Raw genomic sequence first — 20,775 nt, forward strand, 5'->3', positions numbered from 1 at the left:
CATCCAGATTCAATACATCTTTGGCAAGGGGCAGCGTGGTCCAAATGGGAAGCAGCTTGCCGTCCGCTTCCTTCCATCCATGATCAGTGGGATTGGGGACATTTTCCCTTGTGCCTCCTTTGATTGTTAGTTTGCGATACTGGTCCCAGATGATGTCTACTCTTGTTGATCGCTTTAAGTCATGGTGAACTCTTGGGCAGAATTACTTGTCGAAATATGTGTCGAAGGACTTCCCTTGGACACTTGTGCCAGGAAGAGAATGTATTAGCACTCCACCATCAATGACAATGAAGTCATAAACAACTGGCGCAACTAACTCCTCATCGATAGAAATGTCGCTACTCGTACCGGCTTCCATGCTGTATACCAACCAATCTGATTTGGTACAAGAGTTGAGAGCTCCTTCAGATGACAATGCAGGTGGGTATGGGGAAGATTTGTGATGGAAGAACCCTTCCAAATCACCCCCACGGCTGTCTAGCACAATATAAGCTTTACCATAAAGCTCAGCATGATGTTTAAAGTGCTGAATTCTCAGCTTACTCACAGTCTTCTTCTGTGTTTTCCTCTCATGGAACAACAATAAGTTGTTTCGCTTGATCGGTGCTGTCAGAAGTGTGTCATTTGATTCAAGCACACTCTTCCTGAAATTGGTGTACTGCTTTTCTCCCGTTGACTCAAGTTGGTGGACAGATAGAGCAGCAGCTGCAGACTCACACACCTTGTTGTCTAATGTAACCAGGTCTTTACTGACCTCCTCAAAGGGATTTCCATTGCCCAGCAAGACCTCCATCAGGTCTTTCACATGCCGTTGAAATTGAAGCTGAGATGCAGATCCTTCCTCGTGATGAGGACGTTCTTCATATTGTCAAAGTACGCTAATTTCAACAAGTTTTGCTAGTTTTAGTTGCTAGCATCTCATTTGCGATTAGCTGTTGCTGCAAAGTGCCTCTTTAATGTGTATAATTTGAAAAAAAGTATAAAAATATTTGAACAATAGTTGAAACCCCACACAGTACTGACTTAAAATAGCAATAAAAATAATATTGCATAGCAAATTAAGGAAATTAACACCTTTTAAAAAAAAAATCATAATTCCGATTGTGGCCATTTTAGAAAATGGGCCAAAAAACGATTTAGTTTCTATCAGATGTGTTGACCCTCGGACCAAACTTGTTCTATAGACCTTTATCTTCAATTTGGAAGAGAAAACAAAACTTTTGCATCAATTTGAAATGACTGAGTGCCTAGGCACCCCACTGTAGTAATCCAGTTCATCAGACTGGATGAAATAATTGGAAGTTGATCCATGTTGATTCTTAGCTGGACACAGTAATTAATATCTGTATTAAATTACAGCAGTATATTGTTTTTCTCTTTGTTTTTGTTTCTCCAAATGAGATTATGGAAACGTACTTTCCCCATATGAGTATGCATGAAATTGATTTCTGTTGTTCTGCTCTTCAGAATGCTCCCTCACATTCTTGAGGAAAGGTCAAATGACTGCTCTGTGTAAAAGAACCTTTAATAATAGACCTAAGGTGAGGTCCATTCAATAATTATACAATGTTAGTACAACGGACTCCATCCTCACTTTTACACAATCTGAGCATATTCAGACTTCAATTTAACACTATTTGTTTCTCAGGAAATGGTGTAATAACATAATTCAGGTGTTTGGGTGTTATAACTGGCATGTGACCAATATGTTTTTTGTATGGGGGAACGGATCTCTGCACAGCTGTGCATATGCTGCACAAAAATACACAGTGGCATCCTTGGGTTCTTGAGCTTCTCCACCATCATTGATCCATTTGTATTTGAAAATCCAATTAGTTTGATTTTGTTCTTGAACTCAGACTCTGGATATGCATCTTTGCTAAAGAGATATCCCAAATATGTTAACTGTCCATCCTTTGTTTGTTTATACCAAAGAATCCTGTTATAGTTTGGGATGTTGTGAGAACACTGGATCACTGCAGAATGCAGATCCACCAGTGCTCTGTATGATGTCAGGAGGAACTTGATTGACCTGACTGCTTGATGAGGACCCTGTGACCAAAAACACATATCCAACATTTCACATTAGTTCTCATATATGAAGAACTTAATCAAAAACATTGTCAAACACGGAAATATGTTTTACCTTTTATGACCACTCCCAAACAGATTAATTTGAGGAAAGCTTTCAACATTTTACAGATGAGAGAAATTATCTGTTTAGGTTTAAGATAACCTGAAACATCTCATTCTCAGCGCTGCCAAATGAATAGTGCCAAACACAAACCCTTATCCAGTAGTTCTGTTCATATGGACAGACTGCCCCTGGCTGGCAGAATGTGGAACAGCGTCATTCAGGAGAATGTATTCTATACCCTCGTTCATCCCATGTGATGCAGCACAAGCTTGAAATTGAGAATGAGATGCTGTACGGGGAAGGAATAAATATGCAGCACAGACATACATGTCCTCATTCTTACCCTGTATAAGCCTTTAAGGAAGGCAGACTGTCTCACTTTTTCAAAACTCGTCAAATGGCAAACACAGCTATGCATATGATTACACTTTTTGGATCAGTGAACAAACCCTAGTGTAGTAATGTTAAACACTCTTATCTTAGTTGAACTTATGACTTTCAAAGTTATGGTATTTCAGTAGCCTGGATACCAGACCGAATCCCGCCCACAAAATGTTTTGGTCTGGAAGTTCGGTCTGGCACTGCTCCGTTGGGGAGAAATTATTCCCGGTCGAAAACATGACAGCCAATCAAATTGTCAGGGCAGGCTTTGTACGATGATGGACAGATGGCTTGAGTTGAATTAACGGTAGATTCGAAATCGTACCAAGATGGCGGCGTCTCGGGAGCCTGTTAGTGGGAAATATTTTATGTGAATTAAGCTATCTACACGACTTTTTTTATGTCTACATTGACTCGGTTAGTTGTGTATATGCAACACGAATGTTGTAGAGTATCGTAGGTCTTAACTGAGCTCTCTAGACATTTATTATTAGGTTATTGCTAACGCTTAGACCAAAAATCCATTGAAACACATAGTAGCCAGCTAGCCTCGCTGCTAATAAGTATAACGTGAGTATGCATTTCTCACAGATATTGACAGCGCATTCATTTTGAAAGAGCAACAGAGAAACGCGATTAAGGCATTTTTCATTCGAAAATATATTTTTGCCGTCCTTCCTACGGGATCCGGTAGAAATAATCACAATCAATGCACTCCTTTGGAACTGGTACAAACATACTGTCTTGCATTTTGAAAGTCTGATTGCTTTGTGGAATGCTTTGCAAGTGTTATTTTTATTATTATTTAATCTATATCTTTTAAAATTACTATCTAAACGTTTATCTTGTATTTTGAAGTGCAGTGCCTTGAGATGGCACGCCAGGGTTCAATGTTTGATTGCTGTGTATAATGTTTTGCAAAAAAGTGTTATCTTTTCTTTTTATCTCATATTTATAGATTTGTATTATACTTTCTCATAGTTTTGCAGAGTTGGAGCAGGGTTTTGCTAGTTGAGTGACAGGTTTCAAAAATCAGGTGACATATAAACATGTGTACTGGGGGCACTGATGACAAGTACACAGGTGTAAAGTGTCTGACTGCTGAGAGTTTGCCAGCAGATAAGTGGTGGGTTATTGTGCTGAGAGGGAGGTGATCAGAAACACTGTGTAAAACGCTGCACAGAAGTACACTGCACTGTCATTCACTAACAGATTAGAAATGGTTAATGAGTTCATTTTATTAGTGTTGGCATCCCCCTCCATTTGGACTTTTCCACGTAATCCAGGCTCTATAGTGCTAGTTGATGCGTAAAGGAATCCCAATAAGGTCAGAGTGTCACCATCAGTCTGTTTGTACCACAGAATCCTGTTGTAGCTTGGAATGGTATGGAAGCACTCAAGCAGAAGAGACTCGTTGGCATTCTTGATCTGGTCAGAGGCGGTCTGATTCACACTGGTGGCAAGAGTGGACCCTGTTGACACAACATTCACAATAACTCCCTCAATTAAACTTGTGCTGCTATTTGCTCCAGTAACATTACAATGAACACCTGGTAACATTAAACAGCAGAAAGGTTTATAGTCTGTAGACTAATTTACACCTGAAATATAATGTAAACAGATTGCACGTTAACATATTGTAAATAGCAATTTGTTTAACATTGGTTTAGTTTCTCTGTAAATACTCTGTAGTGCGTAAACTATTAATAATGATTGTAGTGTACCTGACATCCAAAGTGACACTATAGTCAGGAGGAACATGTTGATGGCCCGGCTCAGTCTGCTCATCTGAGTAGCAACTCTCTGATTGGAGTGAAAATCAACGGTGACAGAGACAGTCTGGGGTGGGGCCAAGTTCAGTAATGGAAGAAGATAGAGCAACAGGTCCCCCTGTCTGAATAAAACTGTCATTGCCATCTTGTTTTGTGTTCATCAGCTCAGGAAGTTTTTGTTCAGCTCTGTGTACAATCTGCTACACTGTGTTCACTCACTGAACAGAAGTAAATGCCACTGTCATCATACTCCACTGAAGTGACTGTTAATGATCCCCTCTCAGCCACAGTTTTAACAGTGACATAATTACTTTTATTGATGTCTCCAAAGTCTTCTGTGCCGTATGAAGTAGTGAACACTACCAGACTCATGGTGTCCCCCTGCCGCTGTCGGTACCAGTACATTTGAGTATAAGTAGCACCCTTAGTGTGACTACAGCTCATCTCTGCAGAATCTCCATGGTGTTTCCACAATATTCTAGGTGTCTGTGTGACATCATTCTCTGCAGCAGAGCCTGTGTGACAATAAGGGTGATGTAAAAAAGTGTGCATTTATCCATACATCCATTTTAATCATATGTACATACAAAACTCTCACACCATTTTTTTCTTTCTGTCTAAATGTTCTCAACACAAGTCATGATACCTGCATTCCACAGTGATGAGAAGAGGAGTATTACGAGAGCAGTGCTGCTCATACTGGACCTGAAAGCAGAACTGAGAATGAGTGATGAGCAGACATTGGGCTGGTTATGCAGGTGGCTTTGATATGACACAGGAAGAGAGACTACAACTACAAATGGTGCAATGTTCATCACCACACCTCCTCTGTGTTCTGCGTCATCATGGTGTAAAGTGTAAGAAACAACTAAAATAACAATCAAAAGTGTCGGTTTTGTAAATTGTAATACTAGTAACAGTATGCGGTCGACATGAACCATGAGCTTCTGCTTCTGAAAGAGGAACTGAGGACCTGACCGGCGTGCAGAGACCCAGTGTCCTCTAGTCAGGATATCTCACAAAATATGGTTCCTTGTGGTTACACCAACAATATGTAAAATGATCTAATACATATATGCATACAGTATGTACAAACACATACAGTATTGTAAGGTTGTGTTTAAAATGTCCAATCTTCTTGTACTTCTTCTATCTCCACTTTGTGAGTTAATTCTTTTCAATCATGAATCGCTTCCATCATTTCGATACAGCTTGCATTTAGACTTAAATCTTAAATCTTTAATAAAGGTTGCAAAGAAGAGGATGACATTGCAGTGATGATTTATTCAAGTGCAAAGCAATACGAATGAGTTCACACCATGATGATATTTTAATTTAATCTTCTCAGAAATGTATTGTATGTCATAATGACTCCACATGAGAAACAACTGAATAGCTTACATTATAAAACTCCCCTGGAACAAATAAACTGTTAGTGGTTTGTGGTGGTTTGATGCAGGTGTATTAAGGTCTGACTGAAGCAAATTAAACATGTATTTTCAAATTCAGACTCTGAAAATTCAGAGCTACCAGGGCCTCGTTTCCCGATAACGACGTATCTTAACGGCCTACGTGGATTTTCGCGACATCGTAGACTAAGTAACACTTTCTATTTACGTGCGTTTCCCAACCATCAACTTAAAGTCAGGTGCACGAGCGCAACGTGCACGAGTTCTTAAGTAGCTCTTAGGAGCTGTTTACGTCAGGTTAACCTGTTTACGATAATTGCAGTGAAATTAGCTAGCCTATAGGGTTAGCGTGCGTATGTATGCGTGCATCGAACGTGCACTGTGCACTGAATTCGGGGCGGGGATAGTAACGCCACCTCCAGCAGAGTATTTAAACTGTGTTCCCATTGTAAGGACATTTATTACGATCTGTCTGAGAGTGGTCTGAAAGCTAGCATCATCGAAGTCATACAGTACAGTAGGCTACATACATTCAATCAAATTAACCTACATTTGAGTCCAACTGCATGACCATTCTTACCCAACACTTACCCTTACAATAAAGAAGTGATCCTATTTCAACCATAACTTCATTTTAAATAATGTCTTTCTTTATGACATTTAGTTTATAGTTTAGACAGCAACGTTGACATCTACAGTATATTCAACTGCATCCACTACATGATCTCAAACTTTATTTTTTGGTAACTCTCCAAAAAGGCTACCATTAACACATTTCTTAATGAAAAGGAAACATGCATCACAATAATACTTCAGTGTAACCTGTACCTATGTGGAGTGCAAATATGTCTTGCCATTACACTACCCAACAGCTCTACGTCTGCTAACACTACAGAATGCATAATTCCTACGGGCACTGCACTAGTTTTGTATAGCCTAATCTTTATTTTCAAATACTCAATATTCTTTATTTCTATTTTGATGGGAATAGGCAGGTGAAACAATGACATTCTCATGATGTGCTATACACAGAAACATCGTTTGGATTTCTTCTATAATAGGCTGAACGACGCCCCTGGATAAGGTGTCGAGGGGGTTGAAGCGTACGTCATGCGTGACCGTATGAGCTATGAAACTAGCGATTTAAAAAAAGTTTCAAAGTAGAACATGGTTGCAAATATATATGTATACAGCTGTGTAGAGCACGAAACAAGAAGCTAGCTAGAAAGCTATCATATAAGCCAATGGAGTGGTGGCATAAGCGCTAATTGTGCCTTAAAACTACTGTTTGAAAGCTTCAGTTAAGACCTACATACTCTGCATTGGACGCGTAGCACATTTCAGATGAAACCGAGTCATTATAAACATATAAAAAGTTGTGTAGATAGCTTTATTAATGTAAAATATTCCTCGCTTCAAGTAGCCATGTTTTTAAATTCCCCTTTCTTCAGAACGACGGTCGAACGACGCCCCTGGTGGATTAAGTTTACGTTCCTGATTTTGCTGTACTCTTGGGCTGCAGTAAACTCCATATCTGCACCTGTTTTAGTAAACGATGTTCCTTAATTTGAGTTGAATGACCGCAATACAGTGATCATAATGAAAATGATTGTAATTAGGAAATTAATGTCATTGCAAGGTAATAGTTAATTGAATTTATTTAATTTCATTTAGAAATAGACAGTTCTGTGTGTGTGCACCTCTTTTCATGTCAGCTGTCTGCCTCGTTCTTTTCAGGATGCGTTCAGCCATAGATTGTGCTGAACCATCTCCCCTCGCAAAGCACACCTCTCTAAAGTGGGATGAGGTGTCTGCTAGCTTCAATTGCAACTGCAATGTGTAGAAAAAGTAGTAAGTGCTGTCTGAAAGAGCAGTGCAGCAGTGTGATTACACACTGCTGTGCCAGCTTTGCATGAACACTGACTGGAGTTCATGACTACAGGTTCTGCATCACGAAGCACTATCTGCGTAGAATACACAAAGAGACAATTGGACTGTTGGCAGAACAGATACCACTGAATTAAGACTTCCTACAAGTCTACTACAATAAAAAATAAATTACACAGTACAACAATACCCAAACCCATCCCGTAACATTAGCCTACTCTAAAGCTGTGTGGCTTCAGAGACAGCATTTTGAAACAGTGATCCATGCATTTGTGACCACCCGGCTGGACTACTGTAATGCACTTTACATGGGGATTAGTGAGGCCTCCATTGCCCGCCTACAATTAGTTCAAAATGCCGCAGCTCGTCTCTTGACTAACACTAGAAAGTACGACCACATTACACCTATTCTGACTTCATTGCACTGGCTACCTGTACGTTTTAGGATTCATTTTAAAATACTTTTATTTGCGTTTAAAGCCTTAAATGGCCTTGCCCCACCATACCTCTCCGAGCTGCTCAAACCCTACACTCCTAGCCGTTCGCTTAGGTCAGCTGACCAGCTGTTTCTGGCCACACCCCGTACCAGGCAAAAACACAGAGGAGAACGTGCCTTTGCGGTAGCAGCCCCAAAATTGTGGAACACTTTGCCACTCCATATTAGACAAACTACATCCCTGTGTCTTTTTAAAACCTTGGTAAAAACGCACCTTTTTTATTTGGCCTTTGGACACTAGATGGCGTGTTGATGTGATGTAGAAGTGTTGGGTGGGTCATGTGTTTTACTTATTTTATACTTATTTTATCTCTTTTTCTGTGTGCAGCACTTTGGAAACCCATGTGTTTGTTTAAACTGTGCTATATAAATAAAGTGGATTGGATTGGATTGGATTGGATTGGTTTTTCATTCTTCTGCATGGCCCTGTGACAAGCTGCTGCTCTGACACTCACAGTACCTGTCAACCTGTCTTTGTTTGACACTGGTGGAAAAGAAGGTACATCATCCATTCACTCATTCATTTATTTATTCATCACATTTGTCATAATACAAAGCAATGTTTTAGAAATCTGAAACACCTGCCAGAACAGCAGACAGTAGACCTAGCGGCTACAGTCGACACAGTAGACTAGCATAACACGTCGACACATTAGACGAGCATAAACAGGACAGCGTATTCATTATACTGGCTAAAATGCAGTCTTCATTTGTTTGTTTTAACCGTCTGTGATCAAAAATTAAAGGCTAAACTACAGATCGCATACAAGTCCACAACTGCTGATAGTTAGCTAACGCTAACGGGTGCCAATAGCGAAAGCTACATAGTAGCTACATACCTTTATAATTATGAATAAATGAGGAGGCGAAAAACTTAAACCCATTGTCTAACTGTGTGAACTCGGGGCTCTGGACGTCCGTTTGGTAATAGTATGTACATCGGAAATAGTCATTCGTGGTAGCTCCTGTAAACACCAGCTGTAGTAGGTCGCCATAATACGCTCGTCTGTATTTACTTCAGCAGCGGACGGCCGGAAGTAGATAAGTCTGTCTAGTAGAACCCGGAAGAATGTTGCGCATAACCCCCATTGCCTCTAGGCGCTTAACAGAGCCCAGAGCCTAAACCCCCTTAGTGCATGCACAATGGCAACAGGGGCAAGAAAAAACTCCCTGTTAGGCAGGAAGAAACCTTAAGCAGAACCACGGCACGTAAGGGGGGACCCAACTGCTTGAGGTCGGCCGGGTGGAGTTAGGAAGGTTGGAAGGCGGGAAGGGGGAGGGTTGTGTGGCAGAAGGGGAAGGGAAACAACAGGGGTTGGACACAGCCAGCATTTGGTCGCTGGACATAGTATGTATACAGACATCCGGTGGTAAATACATGATACAGGCAAGACCAGTTTACTGTACTCATAGGGTTACTGTTACAGGGGTAAGGGATGTAGGGACAGAGAAACATTTCAGTGGTGGCAATAATGTATATGTGACAGTCGCAACACGCGCCGTATGCTGTACAGGAAGCGACGAATCAATCAACCCAAACCACACTCAAAAAGAAGCTCTCAGCACACCTTTCTTTTTCCAAGCTGGCACATGAGTGATTGAGTCAGCTCCTGGCCACTGTACAACATACGCTGTCTATGTTGGTGAGGGGGGTATTGCATGTCTTTAGATGTGTTTTAGTTTATCTGGAATTGAGCATTTTGTTTGGTTTGGTATATGTGGAGATTTTAGTCGTAGGCTTTGTTAGGGTTGCAGGGCAGAGTGCCCATTTGTCTGGTGACAGTCACAGACGCGCCGTATGCCGTACGACATGCCGTAGAACATTATTTGTGTTTGGATATGTCTGGGTGGCTGGCACAGCAGGTGATGGGTTTGTCGACGCAATTACTTTTGGCTATAGGATGCACTAAAGAGGAATGCCTTTAGTCTTGAATTTGAATATAGGTACGGTGTCTGCATCTCGGATGGAGGCAGGGAAATTGTTCCAGAGGAGGGGGGCTCGGTGTGGTTTTTGATATTCTTGGAAGTACCAGGAGGCCTGCACTCTGGGAACGGAGCAGCCTTGGAGGGCAATAGGGGACGACTAATTCCTTGGGGTAGTTTGGAGCAAGTTCATTTAGGGCTTTATATGTTAGCAGGAGTACTTCTGCATCTTGTAGGGATAGGACCTTTCTAATTTTGGCAATATTGCGTAAATGAAAAATGATGTCTTTGAGATCTGTTTTACGTGTGAGTCAAGTAGGAGGTCTTGGTTGATAGTTACACCAAGGTTTTTGATGTTAGTGTTGGGTGTTGGGAAGCCATTGAGTGTGGATAGATGGGTAGATAGTGTAGTTCTCAATTGATCGGGGCCTACAAGCATAACCTCAGTTTTATCAGAGTTGAGGAGCAGGAAGTTGTTAGCCATCCAAGATTTTACATCATGGAGGCAAGCTTCTATCTTGGGTAGATGTACAATTTCATCAGGTTTCATGGATAGGTAGAGTTGGGTGTCATCAGCATATCAGTGGAAGTTAATGCCATGTTTCCTTATGACAGCACCTAAGGGTAGCATATAAAGGGAAAAGAGCAGTGGTCCAAGGACAGAGCCTTGTGGAACACCGTAGCTAACTCTGGTGTGATTTGACGACTTCTCATGGACATGAACAAATTGATGGCGATCAGAGAGGTAAGATCTAAACCAAGATAGGGCACAGCCTTTGATGCCAACGTAATGTTCAAGTCTCTGTAACAGGATATGATGATCTATAGTGTCGAAAGCAACACTAAGGTTTAAGAGAACTAGTATTGAGGTGCACCCATGATCAGATGCGATTAGTAGGTCGTTCAGGACTTTGACTAAGGCCGTTTCAGTGCTGTGGTGGGCCCTAAAACCAGACTGGAAGGTTTCTTCAATTTAGTTTGGTTGTAGAAAGGAAGTCAGTTGCTTAGCTACTAGTTTTTCAAGTATTTTTGACAAGAAAGGGAGGTTAGATATGGGTCTATAGTTAGCTAGATTATCGGGATCAAGGTTAGGTTTTTTGAGAGATGGTTTTATCACTGCTTTTTTGAATGATTGTGGGACGTATCCTGAAATTAGTGAATTATTCATTACATTGACTAATGTCTCACTTAATAAGGGAAGTGCATGTTTAAGTAGTTTTGTGGGGATAGGGTCTAGTAGGCTCGTCGATGATTTAGATGAGAGGATCAGTGTTGGGATTAGTGTTGGCATTCCCATCCATTTAGACTTTTCCACTGAGTTCAGGCTCTATAGTACCAGCTGATAAGGACAGAGTGCCACCATGAGTCTGTTTGTACCACAGAATCCTGTTGTAGCTTGGAATGGTATGGAAGCACTCAAGCACAAGAGACTCGTTGGCATTCTTGATCTGGTCAGGGGGGGTCTGATTCACACTGGTGGCAAGACTGGACCCTGTTGACACAACATTCACAATAACTCCCTCAATTCAACTTGTGCTGCTATTTGCTCAAGTAACATAACAATGAACACCTGGTAACATTAGGAGGGTATAGCCTGCAGACTATTACGAATTTACGCAATGTATTGTTAAAAAAGTGCACGTTCAGAGCACCAGACCATATATTCTACAAAGCAGTTTGTTTAACATTGGTTTAGTTTCTCTGTAAATACACTGTAAACTATTAATAATGATTGTAGTGTACCTGATATCCACAGTGACACTATAGTCAGGAGGATCATGTTGATAGATTTGCTCAGTCTGCTCATCTGAGTAGCAACTCTGATTGGAGTGAAAATCAACGGTGACAGAGACAGTCTGGGGTGGGCCCAAGTTCATTAATGGAGGAAGATAGAGCAACAGGTCCCCCTGTCTGAATAAAACTGTCATTGCCATCTTGTTTTGTGTTCATCAGCTAAGGAAGTTTTTGTTCAGCTCTGTGGACAGTCTGTTCCACTGTGTTCACTCACTGAACAGAAGTAAATGCCACTGTCATCAGACTTCACTGAATTGACTGTTAACGATCCCCTCTCAGCCACAGTTTTAACAGTGGAATATTTACTCTTATCGATGTCTCCAAACTCTTCTTTTCCGGATGTAGTGTACACTACCAGACTCATAGTCTCCCCCTGTCGCTGTCGGTACCAGTACATTTGAAAGTACGAAGCACCCTTAGTGTGACTACAGCTCATCTCCGCAGAATCTCCATGGTGTTTCCACAATATTGTAGGTATTTGCGTGACATCATTCTCTGCAGCAGAGCCTGTTTGACAATGAGAGTGATGTAAATTTAAAAAAATGTGTAGTTATCCATACATTCATTTTAATCATATGTACATACAAAACTCTCACACCGTTATTTTCTTTCTCTCTAAATGTTCCCAACACAAGTCATGATACCTGCATTCCACAGTGATGAGAGGAGGAGTATACTGAGAGCTGTGCTGCTCATACTGGACCTGTAAGCAGAACTGGGAATGAGTGGTGAGCAGACATAGTGCTGGTGATGCAGGTGGCTTGGATATGACACAGGAAGAGACTACAAGTACAGATGGTGCAATGTTCATCACCACACCTCCTCTGTGTCTGTCTTCGCATTATCATGGTATCAAGTGAAATAAACTATTACGAGTAATTAAAGCAAATGTAATACAGTTTTCTTTGACTGCCAAGACACATTTATTGAAATTTCCCCAAACTCTAAACTCAAAAGCTTAACAGTACACTCACCTTCACAAAATTCAAGCTTCTATGTCAAAACCAAACTCTTCTCTCAAAACCATGTGATCTTACATCTAAACCAAAGTCCAAACCAAAGCCATCAAATACACATACACAGTCCAGCCCAGTACCTCAAAGTTCAAAGTTCAAAGTTCAAAGTACTTTATTTGTCATTGCCACAAAGACAACGAGACAGTAGAGGCAACCAGACTTCTTACACAGCTAAATAATAATAAATACCAATTAATAAATAGATTCATAAATATCATACATAAAATAATAATAATAAAAATAATAAATGCAATATATTTCCATATCTCCATATTTCCATATTAAGGTGCATCAAGTGTTAGAGTGCACAGTCCAAGGGGGGCGGGGTGGGCTGGGCCGGGGGGAGATGAAGGGGGGTGGGGGGGTGGGGTGGGTAAGCTGTTGAGGAGCCTTATTGCACAGGGATAGAAGCTCTTTGCCATCCTAGAGGTGCGTGCCTTTTTTGATCTGAACCTTTTCCCTGATGGGAGTAACAGGAACAGATGATGGGCAGGATGAGAAGGGTCTGTGAGGATGCGTTTAGAGCGCTGCAGGCAACGGGAGGAGGAGATGGACAAGATGTCGGGCAGCTCTACTCCAATGATCCTTCCCGCTGTTTTAATCAGCCTCTGGATGGCTGCCTGCTCCGCCTTTGTACAGCTGTAGGACCATACATTCAGGCAGTATGTAAGCACACTCTCTATAGCGCAGCGGTAGAAATTGTACAGCAGCCTCTGAGGAAGGTGTTCTTTCCTCAACTTCCGGAGGTAAAAGAGGCGTTGCTGGGCCTTCCCTAAAACGGAAGCTGTGTTTTTGACCCAGGACAACTCCTCCGTCAGTGTCAGACCCAGAAACTTTAGAGAGGTGACACGCTCAACCTCTTCACCGTTGATGTAGAGTGGGAGATGGTGATTATGCTGGGAAGACTTCCGGAAGTCAATGATCATCTCTTTAGTTTTCTTAATGTTGAGACTGAGGTTGTGCTCAGAACACCAGACTGCCAGGTTTCCCACTTCTTGCCTGTAGGCAGCCTCATCGTTGTTGGAGATGAGGCCAAGCACTGTTGTATCATCTGCAAATTTGAAGATGTAGTTGGATGGGCAGGAGGGAGCACAGTCATGGGTGTAGAGGGTGTATAAAAGTGGGCTGAGCACGCAACCTTGTGGGGCGCCAGTGCTGATGGTCAGATTTGAAGAGTGATGCTTCCCCAGTTGTACACTCTGTGTGCGTTTGGTCAGGAAGTCCAATACCCAGTTACACAGTGCAGCATTGAGGTTTAAGTCCTGAAGTTTGGAGATGAGTTTGCCTGGAAGGATTGTATTGAATGCAGAACTGTAATCTATAAAGAGAATACGGATGTAAGTGTTCTTTAACTCCAGGTGCTCCAGTGCAGTGTTAAGCAGCAGGGCTACTGCATCCTCTGTAGATCTGTTCGCTTTGTAGGCAAATTGGTGTTGATCAAAGGAAGCTGGTGTGATGCCTCTTATGTGTTTCATGACCAGCCTTTCCAAGCATTTAGCAGGTATGGGGGTGAGAGCCACTGGCCTATAGTCGTTCAGGCACTTGACTGCAGTCTTTTTTGGCACAGGTATGATGGTTGATGCTTTGAAACATGGGGGGACATGTGAAAGGGCTAGAGAGCGGTTGAAAATGTCTGTAAATACCTCTGTCAGCTGGTCACTGCAATTCTTTAGTACGCGGCCTGCCACACCATCTGGTCCTGCCGCTTTCCTGGGGTTGATGTTTTTCAGGCAGAGTCTGACCTCGTGGGGGGTCAGAGCGGGTGCAGTATCGTCAGAGGGTAGGGGCAGAGGCAGCTCACCATTGTTGTCCCTGTCAAACCGTGCATAGAACTGATTCAGCTCTTCAGTCAGGGTAGCACAGCTGGTCTGGGGGGCTGACGCAGTCCCTTTGTAGTCCGAGATAGCTCTTATTCCCTCCCATACTTGTCTCGGATTGGTGTGAGTGTGGAAAAGTTGCTCAACACGTTGCCGGTGTTTGGCTTTTGCAGATTTTATGCCTCTTCTCAGTGCTGCCCTGGCTACGCTGTACACTGCTGTTTCACCTGATCTGTAGGCTGCATCTCTGGCCTTCAGTAGTGTACGCACCTCTCTGCACATCCATGGCTTTTGGTTGGGGAACACTCTCACAGTCCTCCTTCTTGTGACATTGTTCACACAGAAGTTGATATAGTCCATTACTGAAGATGTGTATTCCTCCAGTGCAATTTTTGGGTCGTCAGAAGCCTCCAGGCTATTAAATAGTGTCCAGTCCGTGCTGTCAAAGCAGTCCTGTAGCTGAGGGATGGCATCCTCATTCCACACTGTTATGGACTTGGTGGCAGGTCTTGTCGCTCTGATTCTTTGTTGGTATGAGGGGTACAGGAACAGCGAGAGGTGGTCAGACAGGCCTAGGTGGGAGTCAGACTGTACTTTGTAAGCCTTAACAACATTAGTGTACACCTGGTCTAGTGTCACACTGCCTCTGGTTGCACAGGTCACGTTTGGATGGAATGTGGGGAGCACAGATCTGAGATTGGCACGGTTAAAATCCCCAGCTACAATGAAGGCGCTGTCTGGGTGTTTGGCCAGTCTTTTACTGATGTAGCCGTGTAGCTGTGCTAATGCTAGTTTAGCATTAGCGTCCGGAGGGATGTAAACAGCACAGATGTAAACAATGCCAAACTCCCTTGGTAAGTAGAAGGGCCTGCACTTCAGAAGCATAAGTTCCAGTTCGGGGCAGCAGAGCTTTCCGACAATGCTTGTGTTTGTGCACCAGCAGTTATTCAAGAAGACACACAGACCGCCACCGGTCTTCTTACCCGAGTCAGCTGTTCTGTCGGCCCGGTAGACGGTGCGGCCTGCTAGCTGGATAGCTGCGTCTGGTGTGGTGCTGTCTAACCACGTCTCGGTGAAGATCATGCAACAGCAGCTAGTCAAAGTCCTCTGTGCTGTGAGTCGAAGTCTTATCTCGTCCAGTTTATTCCGTATTGAGCGAACATTGGCTAGGAAGATTGAAGGAAGCGGTGGTTTGGATGGGTTAGCCTTTAGCCGAGCTCGTACACCGGCCCGCTTGCCCCGCTTCTGCTTCCGCTCACAGCGTCTCCTCTGCCGGCCCGTTGAGGCAGAGCTTTCGCTGGCTAATCTGCGGATCTCGGGAGGGATGGATATCTCGCTTGACAGTCGATGTACATCACGATTTATGACCAGGAGCTCAGCACGGCTATACTGTTTTGCCAGTGGAGGGCACATTAGTGTTAAAAAAAAAAAAAAAAAAAAAACGATTAATAAACAAAAACGTTTAGCCTGGAGAGCGGTGTATCGCCATGGCAACCCAAGTAAACAATTTCACTAAAACTAAAATAAAACTATAACTAAACTATTTCTAACAAAAATCTATGGTCAGGAGACCTCCAAGATGTTGCGTGGCAACAACTTCACAATTAAACTTAAATTAAACTAAGACTACAACTAAACATTTACTAACAAAAGCCTAAAAGTCTGGAGAGCCCCAAGCCGCTGCGTGTGTACGCGCCGCCATGGTAACCTCCACTTCCTTGTCCAAATGTTCTGGCGTCCGGTATGGTTTCATGTCTGCCCCATGTTTGGGCCATTCCAGGTTTTACCCCTAATCTGGTTCGTGGCTGATTGACAAGGGAAGTGACTACACACTTCATGCCTGATCATACCTTTCATTGCCAAGCCTGTCTGTTTAATCAACCTGTTGATAGTTTAGCTGTTGTTCTGAATCTGTGATTTTCGGATCTGGATCCTGGATCTCTTACCCTTTTGTTGCCTTTTTTTCACAGTTTTTTGGTCAAGCCTGTGGGTACCTTTGCCTATTTGTGTTTGCTTTTTGTGACTGCCACCAGCTATTTAAATTAAATCTCTCTAAATCACCCCCTTTGTTCAAACAACTCTGCTCTTGGGTCCTGTCACAAACTAGCCATCACACTTGGCTGAGACCAATTCAAAACACTATCGTAAAGACCTGTTATTGCAATGACTAATGGCGCTTATGGTTTTCTCGCACAACAACCTCTCATTAACACAATATAAAGACACATTGGCACATTGGCCATTTTCAAAATGTTGTGTACTGTACTCAAATCAACTGAAATTCATTGTAAAAGTAAATGTACTGTAAAATTTCTAACTGATAAGTTAAGCATTCACAGTAAAATAATGTCCATGTATTTGCCAATACAAACCAAATCAGTTTGTACAGAAAGAAAAGTCTTATAGACTAAACAAATAAACCAGTTACACAGAAATAGTGTTTATGATTTTGGGAAATGGGTCTGTCTTTCAGAAGATGGAATCAGGATTTGGGATGTTAATAGGCTCAGTTATGGGTAAACAATCGAGAGAAACTGTAAAAAGAGATACAGGTGTTCAATTCCTCAAAATTGATGATAAAGAGTCGGACAGAAGGGGAATTTGTTTGTTTGTCTCTATACAGCGGTAGGATTATGTCTGGTTGAATGGCTAAAGCACCAAAGATTCCCATGCCTCAATGTTGACAGCTATGATGTCTTTGAGGCTGTATGAAGTAGGCACAGTGAGAGAACGGACGCATGGTAAGGCCTGGCCTAGCATGTATCCTTTCTTGTACATACAGGTGCACCACCAGATGTGCCTTATCAGATCAAAGTACCTGGAAAACCCAAGGGGGGTTTTTGAACAGCAATAACAGAATCTGAGACACTGTGTCGCTTTGATGCACAGAAATACACTGCACTACATCTAGGGTTGGGTTTTCAATGGTCAGGTTGGCTTTATCCCGACCATCCCCTTGAAGCTTGATTTTATGCTTAAAATTCTCTTCAGGATAGACTATATTGGTGTTAAGATATCCAAGAAGGCTGATATCTCTACTTTCAGATTGTCTACTCTATACCATAGAATTACATCATGAGATGGTATTTTGTGGGAACACTGGAACAAAGCGGATTGTTGATTCACAATCAGATCCCTTGGGGTCTGGACCACTTCAGCAGCTACTGTAAAACCTGTGTAAAGGATAGCAAACATATTTAAGGTTTTTAGATTACCTTACACAAAATTAACAAAACCCAAAAACAAACAAACAGAAGAAACCCATTTGTATTCTTACCTGCTAATGTGGATATAAAAATGATGACGGCAATCATGTTAGCTGTCTGCGTACAGAACACACAGGCAAAACCTTCAAAGATGTATGCAGGCAAATGAAAGGGAAGTGATGTCACTGAAGCAAGACCTGTGGCAGACAGAGAGACGGCATAAGGAATGCATAAGCACTAGATCAGACAAGATAACTAGAGGCCACATGAGGATGCCTTCAGCAGGTGTTCATTTCCCTGGTTCCTAGTCAGTTTTTGTCAATCTTACACATTGCCCTGCACTGCTGTGCATCCTGCTTTGCACAGAAGAACAGAGCACTGTCTGCAGGCTGGGCTTTATTCAGGGTCAGTTTCAGAGTAGCACCCTGGCGCTCAACAGAGAACATCTTGTCAAATTGCCCCTCTATTGTATTCATTCCAACATAGGAGTACACAATCAGCTCCAGAGGCTTCCCCGGCCTCTGCCAGAACCAGTACATTCCATTGTAAGTAGAATTGATTTGGGAGCAGCTGAGAGTGACATTCACGCTTTTTTCAACAAAGAGGTGAGGAGTCTGTTTCACTGCTAATCCTGAAAAAGAAAATAACCACAAAAACAGCTGATGAAAAAGAATAGTTGTATATTTGAAGTGTGTGAGCGATATGTGGTGATATCAACCAATGTGTGACTATGGTGCAGTACTGATTATATTTGTAAAGTGTACATTTACCAACTGGCAGTAGCAGCATGAGAAACACAGCAGCTGCCATCTCATTTGACTGAACGTGCATCCGTCTTGGTTCTCTTTAAAGTTACGAGGTGGTCTCCGAGGCCCCCTAGAGGCACTTGGACAACCTTCAACCTTGTGACGTCTTCAGCTACTAAGACAGCTGAGACTTACTCACTTAGTCTTTTTTTTTTTCAGTCAGTGAGGCTGAATTTACACTATGCAGATGGACAGCACTGTGAGCGGGTTGAAGCCTTTCTCTCCCCACTAAAGCCCTGAGACTGGACACCCTCTTCCACCTCACTGTTATGTCCATAGGAGCTTAGAACCAGCCTGAGTGTAGTTTAACTGCAGAAGAAAAGTGTTCATTTGATATGCTTCAATTTGATTGAGCTCAACTACTGCACTATTTTAATTTAGCGTATTTCACATTTCATCCTTTTTTAAACTGTATTTTTGTCAAATATTAGCACCATAATAAAACCTATACGGTTTTGGATGCTGTCACACTAACTGGCTATGTATGTCTCTCCCTCGAGCACGTCTGTGTTGGACTGTGTTCCTTTTTCTATGTCAACAAGAAGTACAGAATATGCAGGTGCAGTAAACAACGCCACATTCCTTGTTGGCATAATCCAAGTATTAGTCAAGAGTAGATCTTCTACTTCTGAATAATATTATGTGATGTTATAACCTCTTGGAATCAGACACAGGGCTAGCAGGATGAACATACATTGCATGTGTTAAAATGAACAGTGATGTGGAAGACTGCTGTGGTTGAAGCTCTCACACTCACAGTCTGGCTTTGAAGTGCATATCTGTATTAGACCATTCTGCAGCATTGCTGCATATGATCATTTTGTGTTTGTGTATATTCAGTATAGATTAAAAGAGGACTCTACCTGAAGAAAACTTTAACTTTAAACAATACTTTAATTTCAATAAGACGAGCAGCCATTAAGTCATTGATGGCTGCTATTACTTTTTCCTAAGTGTAAGAATAAAGCACCAAGAATCACAAACGCTGGGTGCACATTGTTCTGCTACAATTACACTGCATTGCAAGGTTACACATAATGTTGTCCACCGCTGGACTGGGCATAGGGCATGGCGGGCATTTGCCCGGTGGCCTGAAGCCTTTTCATATTTTTTTTATTCATGCCAAACTCGCGTCTAACGTAGCAGGCCGCGTTAACTTCAATGCAGGCCACATTAACGTCAATTCAAGTTAAACAGGCGGATATGCCCGCGGGCCATGGCCTTCAAGTACTCTAGCTAAAGTTTGCAGCGCTAACCACTTTAGTTAAAAAGTAAGTGGTCTCGACAACTATTTATACTCCTATAATACCGTACGTATCTTTGTCATGGTGGGTATTATTTTTGCAAAAAAAATAGTAGCAATTTAGAACAACAGCACATGATTAACCTACATACACTGAAGAAACAATAAAGAAAAAAACGATTCAATGAAACGAATAAGTAATTTTTTTGGTATTTTGTCATTCAGAATTTCAGATTTGCAATGGGGATTTCTGGGTAACATGTTTAACACTGTTTATGGACCAGATCATTTAAATATTCGTCTCGCGAGAAAGGTAACAGAGTGACATTAAGGCTGCTAACTGTCAATAGCAAAGGAGCAAGACTGCTATACCCTATTGCGAAGGCTACACGAGTCTGTTGAAAATGTCTTATAAACACAAAAGTGGCAGTAAAGGCAAGAGAGAAAAGAGCTGCAGGAGAAGGTGGCAAAGCTACCTAAATTAGATTATTTTTATTTTTCAACAAACGTTCGTCAGTCCGTGGAGTCTGCTAGTGCTACGACCCTCCTGCTAGCACACAAGGCTTGTCGAATGCCATTCAAATAGGTGAGTAGTACAAGGGTATTTGATGGGCTGCCATGCCCCCTTTAACAAGTCGCAGTGGAGCACCCGTTTCATTATATGTTTTTCAGATGTGGGTAAAGCAGGTGTGTCGCTTGTCATCCGTGTTTTAAGAACGCTTAGCACACTTTGACCCTGTGTTTACGTTACCGCGAGTCGGAGCGCGTCGCTATCCATGTTTCTAATACATTTGTCACTGGCCTGTCTACTTTCAAAGAGCAAGAGGACTTTGAGTGTGAGAGGTGTCGGGCAATCCGTGACCACACCATGGCCAGGAGGATGGAAAA

The 20,775-nt window shown here is 42.2% G+C and overlaps 1 gene segment (V, D, J or C); it reads right to left on the reverse strand.

Annotated features, from left to right (window-relative positions):
- Positions 1-18,146: 18,146 nt before the first annotated feature.
- On the reverse strand, positions 18,147-18,648 carry LOC308374365 (Ig kappa chain V region 3381-like). The segment is given in 2 exons: positions 18,609-18,648; positions 18,147-18,469 (listed from the first exon to the last, which is right to left on the reverse strand).
- Positions 18,649-20,775: the final 2,127 nt, after the last annotated feature.

This window comes from Sprattus sprattus (assembly GCF_963457725.1).
Source record: "Sprattus sprattus genome assembly, chromosome: 13".
Classification (NCBI taxonomy): domain Eukaryota; kingdom Metazoa; phylum Chordata; class Actinopteri; order Clupeiformes; family Clupeidae; genus Sprattus; species Sprattus sprattus.